This window comes from Miniopterus schreibersii (assembly GCF_964146895.1).
Source record: "Miniopterus schreibersii genome assembly, chromosome: 7".
Classification (NCBI taxonomy): domain Eukaryota; kingdom Metazoa; phylum Chordata; class Mammalia; order Chiroptera; family Miniopteridae; genus Miniopterus; species Miniopterus schreibersii.
In genome coordinates, this window is record NC_138108.1 from 42,377,115 (window position 1) to 42,384,136 (window position 7,022).

A 7,022-nucleotide genomic window follows, 5' to 3' on the forward strand; every position below is an offset into this window, starting at 1 on the left:
TTTTGAGGAAACTCCATACTGTTTTCCATAGTGGCTGCACCAGTCTGCATTTCCACCAGCAGTGCACTACTTTTCTCCACATCCTCGCCAATATCTCTGGCTCTTCAAACAGAGGACATGGCTTGACATTATGAAGCTTAACTTAGATTAAACGATACAGATCAAATGTATTACCAGAGTTTTGCATTCATTCCTAGAAATTTGATAAAAACAATGCGCAAACACAACATTCCTGTAAATTCTAAAAGGGCAATGTAATAGTAGTATTTTGGACAAGCAAAATGGAAAAATAACCATCACTTACTATCAAATATACTTAGCTACAGTAAATATATGTTTTCAGCCAAAGTCAAACCGGCTTAACTACATGCAGCTGACGGGCCAACTCACCGTCCCAGAAGCCTGAGCCTCAGTGACTAAACACCGTCACTTTCTTAAAACTCGCAGGAGGCGAATGTCTCTGGAGTTCTGTGCTAGCCTCTACGTTTGGGTACTTTCCAACACACAAACGGTGAGGGAAACCGCTGTCAACTAAAGCAATAATGACTTTTACTTATAAAACGGAGCAAGGTGAAAAGGAGTCATTTCTCCCCTGGGGTCACGGCCAAGAGGGCGCGGTCCAGGACAGTGCCCCGGAGGAGGGGGCCAGTGGGCGCTGGACGAGCCTCGAGGCTCTTGGAGCCACGTCGGGAGGGTCAGAGTCTAAGGAAGTGGACTCGCCCGCCCAGCCGTCCTGAGTCACCGCAGCTGGCCCTCCCCGCCTCTCCGCCCCGGCCCAGGCGGCGATGTCTGCAGGAACCCCCAAGCCGCCCTTTGAGTGCCGGCGTGAGCACAGCAGACGTGAGGGCCTTGCGGGAAGGACAGTCAACCAACCTGTCAGGTGGCGGGATGGGGAAGAATCCGCCCGCCTGCAACTTCCCGAAAACGTCCCTCTGCTTCACCCACACCAATTGTCGCCGCCACTGGCTCCGCGACTACTCGAAGCACACAAAGAGGGATGGGCGGCGGCTGCTACGGCGAGGGCTTAGGGACAAATGGCTTCATCGGAACGAGTTCGCTCCCAGAAAGAGGCAGCGGAGACCTGCAGTGGGGAATGGTAGCCTCTCCACGATTTACCTGTGTAAAGCGGAAGCCAAGAGATGAGACCAAGAAGCCAGTCGGTCCAGAAGCCCAAAGTGTTTCCGCTTTGCCAAAAACTGGAAGATACGGCTAATAGCCTCGGACTGGACAGGCAACCACCGCCCTGGCCTTACGGCGAGACAAGACCGCGGAAAACTACAAGCCCCAGCTCCAAAGGAAACTTGCGTGCGACGAGCAATGCATTGTGGGAGTTGTGGTCGATGGTAGTCGAAAAGTATGCTGGGACATGTAATGTTTCCTACTCTTGCGGTTTCCGCACTTCGAGGCCTTCTTCCTTCAAAACTCCCATGAGGAGCTTCCAGCCCTTCTACTTAACGTATTCTGTCCGTTGATCGGTGCTCACAATATTATACATTATAGCTTAAGATCTTTGACTCAACATTGGCTGACTTTTAAGAAGGGTTTCCAGTGGTGAATCTATATATTGTACTGCACATTTTGGTGTAGAACACTTTTTAGGGTATATATACCAGTTTTAGGGGAAAAAGTGCCTTATACAGGTTTCATGTGGAGTCTTAGGCAACATTTAAAGTACAAAATCTAAATTTTGAAAATGTACTGTAACCCCATTCTGTCAAAAACTGGGAGAACTGTCTTTAATTAGGAAGCTACCTGAAGCGCAGCCAGTGTGGCTCAGTTGGTCGGGCATGGTCCCAGACCCCAGGAGGTCCCTGGTTCGATTCCCTGTCAGGGCGCGTGCCGCCGTTTCAGGCTCTACCCCAGCAGTGAGTGTGCAGAAGGCAGCCGACCACGCTTCTCTCGTATTGATGTTTCTCTCTCTCTTGTCGCCCGTATTCTCTCTGAAATCAATAAAATCATATTTTAAAAAACACTTTTAAATCTTACTCAGTTTTTACTAGTATTTATGGTATAAACTTGCTTAGTTTCAGTGTTACAGTTTTGAAAATTAACAATAAAAATTTCTAATTCCTCTATTTCCTCTTAAATTTCATCCTATACACATGGACTGACTATTCATTTGGGGCTACAAATAAAATTATTACTATTGCAAAAAACAATAATTATAAAATAAATAAGAATATATTAATCAGCATAGCATATAATTCTCCTTTACTTTGCTGCAGCATAATAGATAGCATTTTGGCTTTCTTTCAACAAAATTTTTAAAAGAAAGCATTTTATGCTATTGAAATCTAAACCAAGCAAAAATGGTTTCCATAGTTGGTAGGTTTTTTAATATACAAAGGAAGCAAAAATTATTGGAATATGAATTTGCCAGAAATTTATGGGTTGATACACAGTACTTAAAATTTTATTTAAATAATTTACAGCATTATTTGGCAAGAATTAAAGCTAATATCAAAGCAATGTTTTTCTTATATTCTAGAAGGACAAGTCTGGGATTAACCTTTAGGATTCAAATTGTAAGTCCTTGGGCCTGGGTCTAATATATAAGATAAATATCTCAGAAATTAATTTGAGAAAGAAAAATTTTCAAATTTCAAGACTTTTCCCCATAACCTAAAATTTCAAAGAGCTATTTTATAACTATACAAGTATATCATAGAAATATTGCAGGTTCAGTTCCAGACCATCACAATACAGTGACTATCACAATAAAGCAAGTCCTAATCTTTTTTACTGGTGGAGAGTCTTGTCTTCAATTTATAAAAATTGCAACATCTGTGAAGTGCAATAAAAGAAAGTGCAATAAACAAGGTGTGCCTGTACTACCTTTCTGTTTTCTTCTTTCCTAACATTTAGTTTTCATTTATTACTTTGAAAAAATGATTGTTGATTATGTGCCAGGAATGGTGGTGCGTGCTATATGTAAGAGCCAAAATGTGTACCTCTGGATGGTTTATAAAAACATGGACTGGAAATTTGATTTAAAGTTGCCCCAGGCTTGTTTTATACTCAGGTGCCTAGGAGAAGCAGTATTTTTTGTAGGAACTCATCCTTATTCCAGGCTTTGAGGAATTTCACATAGATAAATTTCAAGAAATATTAGCTCAAAAATCACAAAACACACAGAGAAAGAAGGCACTGAAAGCAAGAGCCAACCAACCAGAACAACAGATAGCAGAATAAGATTCACAGAGACTTCAGATATTGGGATCATCAGACACAGAATATAAAATAAATATGGTTAACATATTTATTATGTTAAAAAAAATTAAAAAGGAATAGAAAATATGACTAAAATGGTAGATTGTTAAAAGAATCAACTAGAACATCCACACATTAATAATATAGTACATGAAAAAAAAAAAAAAACTCAACGGATAGGTTTAACGTAGCTAAAGAGAACAGCATAATATTGCCCTTGGACCCAGCCTTAGGCCCTGTACTTTGGAGTCTGCTCTGGCCTTTATCCAGCCACAAGGAATCTGCATGGCTAAGAATATGACCAGTTGCATGGAGTCTATATACCCCCTTCTAGATCATACTCCTGGCACCACAGACCCTGAAATTCCCAGCTCAAATGGTCCCAAGCCTGCTTCCAGCTCCTTAAGCAGACCTCTTCCCCAGGTCTCTCCTCCTGAGGGTAGACTGTGCCTTCAGGAGCGGCTCTCATGGGTCTGATTATGGATGGAATTTGGATGTGTAGGTTGGCTGTCTAAATGTGCCTCGCAGTGTGATGGGGAGCCAAGGATAGAAAGAGAGGGGTTTGGGGCTTGCAGCTGGGAGTAAGCTCTCTCTGTGCCAATGTACTATGCGCCATAGCTCTAGATATCCAAGAATTTTAAATTCAAACCTGGTCTTCATCAAGATAGGAGGGTGGAATACATTTTATTTACTTCTTTGCTAGCTTGGTTTCTAACTTTTAAATATATCTATATATAGTATGCGGCCTTCCACTTGTGCTCTTTCCAGAGTCCTAGAAATATTAGGGGCAGGTTGAAAAGAGAAAATTTGTTTTTGTAGAAGGTAGTACTAAAGAAATTATTTAAAAGGAGGTACAGAGACAAAAATATAATATGTAAGAAAGATTTAGAAACATAGAGGATAGGAGGAGAAGGTCTAAAGAGCATCTAACAAAGTTCTAGAAGGGAAGGGGAGAGAGAATAGGGCAGAGGCAGTCTCTGAAAAGACAGTTTTCCACAACGGGTGAAAATCGCCACTCCACAAATTCAAGAATTCCAGAGAGTTGCAAATGGGATAGATGAAATCTAGAACTTGACACAGCAGAATGAAACTAAAATTTAAAAACAATAAAACCACAATGACAAAGATAAACACCTTAAATAAGCCAAATGCCTACCAACTGGTGAATAAATAGATTGCAATGTACCCATACAATGGAATACTACTCAGCAACAGAGGGGCATGAACTCCTCAAATATATGACAGCATGACTGAATCTTGAAAACATCACACTAAGTGAAAGAAGCCAGACGTAAATGACTACATATTGCATGATGGCACCTCTATGAAGTCCTAGACACGGCAGAACTACAAGGCCAAAAGGCAAACCAGTGGCTCCCTGGGACTGGGATGGAGAGAGTGACCGCCACGGGGGCGTAAGTGAACGTTTTGGAGTGACGGAGTATTTTGATTACCTTTGCTTTGCAGTAAGTTTTGAAATCAGAAAGTGTGAGACCTCTAACTTTGTTCTTCTTTTTCAAAATTGTTTTGTCTATTTGGAGTCCCTTGAAATTCCATATAAATTTTAGGATGGATATTTCTATTTCTGCAAAAAAAAGGCCATTGGAGTTTTTGATGGGATTGTATTGAATCAGTAGATCACTTGAGGGAGTATTGCATCTTAACACTATTAAGTCTTTCGATCTATGATCATGGAATATCTTTCCATTTATTTAGTTCTTTAATTTCTTTCAGTAGAACTCCTTTCATATCTATATATATGAAAGAAGGAAACCAAATGTATATATCTCATTGGTTTTCAGTGTACAAGTCGTGCTCTCTTTGGCTCAATTTCACGTAATATTTTATTATTTTTGATGCTACTGTCAATGTGATTGGTTTCTCAATATCCTTTTAGGGTTGTTCTTTGCTAGTGCATAAAAAACCCAGAATTTTGTGTGCTCATCTTGTATCCTGAAACTTTGCTGGATTCATTTATTTGTTCTAACAGCTTTTAGGGGAGATTCTTTAGGATTTTCTGTATATAAGATAATGTCACCTGTGAATAGAGATAGTTTTACTTCTTTTTGTCTAATCGTAATGCCTGTTCTATTCTTTTCTTGCCTAAATTCTCTGGCTAGAATTTCCAGTACAATGCTGAACAAAAGTGAGGACAGAAAGCACCCTTGCCTTGTTCCTGATCTTAAGGAGGAAACGTCCATCTTGTACCTACTGCTTTTTAGAAAGGTTGGGATATCTCTTCCCTTCATTGGCAACTCCTCTCAGGTTATAGGCAACCCCTCTTCTATTATTTGACTCTGCTCACACAGGAACTATGTCAGCTCTGGGCTCCAGGGACTGGGGACTCATGCTTTCAGGCAAGGAGCTGAAAGGGGTGTGGGAAAGATATAGATATTGTTTGGAATTTCCATCTGCTTAATAGGGAATAAAGTATATATGAGACCCTTTAACTAGTTTCTATCTCTTAGTATCCTAAAATTTCTCCTGTGGTTAAAGAATTGCTGGCTAAATAGGATGCACACCTATTTTTCAAATCCTAAAATCTGATTAAGTAAATAAAGTTACAGCCATCGGATGCAGTACTATAAAGCCATTAAAATCAGCATGGTAGTTCTCCGTATGCTGATGGCAAATGACCTTCAATATAATTTAAAACTGAAAAAATTAAGGTACAGAATAATTTCCATAGAATGATTTCATTTGTGCAAAAAAAGGAGAAACATATACATGTGTATACTATTTTTTCAAGGACACCCAAGAAGTGAGTAATAATGAATGTCTCTAGAGAGGAGGGTTAGATGTCTTAGGATCTACGGTAAAAGGAAGACTTTCTCCTGTGGCTTGCCTGAATTTTTTTAAAAAAATATATAAATGTGTAACTAGAAAAAGCAGGCTTTTGTTTTGTTTCATTTTTAACATTAAAAAACACACATTATAAGCACTGATTAGAAAGACTAATGATTGAGGTAAGGTCAATGCTGCAGATAGTACTTAACTCAAACCACTATGTCAATCCTACTACTTAAATTGGAAGGATTGAGGAGCTATAGTGAGCATTAGTGCTGAAGGTTTTTTTTGTTTTGTTTTAGCTGATATGGTTGGGGGAATTTGCATTTAAATCTTCTCAGAGTGGTTTGTAAGAGAGGATAGAAACAGATAAAATCTGCATTTGCTGAACAAACTTATATCTAGAATTACACTTGAACTCAAATATTTAAAATATTTGGAGTAATATATTAAACATATTGCAGGATTTTATTTATATGAAATCTTAAAGCAGGCAAATCTAATCTAATGATAAAAGACAGAAGAGTTGCTATTGAGGTACAAGGATATTGACTGGAAAGGGACATGGGAAAGTGTCTGGGGTGCTGGCAATGTTCCATATCTTGATCTGGGTCTGGTTTACGCAAGTTTAGATAGTCTGCAAAAATTTCATTGTACAACTGTACATGGTAAAATTGTGTAAATTTACAGATTTATATAATTTGTTTAAAATTCTACCCTTAAGAAGGGTCCCCTTTACTGTATATATGTTATATTCAATTAAGAAGTTAAGAAAAAGTAACATATTAAATTGTGGCACTTAAAAATAAGCAAACATACAAACCACCAGAAAGATCTATCACACACCCAAACAGGAAAAGGAAGGAATGTGAAAGGGTTAGAAATGTGTTGTTACCCAGTAATCCAGGCATCTCAAAATACTGAAGGGACTCCAGTAAGTCTTTCCCAAGGAGTCAACTCTAACACTTATAACAGTCTGTTGAAAACCTTGTGATATACTTCCTCATCCTACAAAGTTCATGGTG

At 39.2% G+C, this 7,022-nt stretch overlaps 1 protein-coding gene across 4 annotated transcripts in view; it reads right to left on the reverse strand.

Moving 5' to 3' along the window:
• DYNC1I2 (dynein cytoplasmic 1 intermediate chain 2) overlaps positions 1–1,295 on the reverse strand; it is a 50,584-nt gene extending 49,289 nt beyond the window's left edge. For 2 of the 4 annotated variants that reach the window (XM_081142128.1, XM_081142126.1), the window contains exon 1: positions 1,117–1,295. The gene's annotated coding sequence lies outside the window, so the exon portion shown is untranslated. Of the gene's footprint in view, positions 1–873 lie in introns of all 4 variants that reach the window. The other 2 variants (XM_081142125.1, XM_081142127.1) reach the window with 2 other exon arrangements.
• Positions 1,296–7,022: the final 5,727 nt, after the last annotated feature.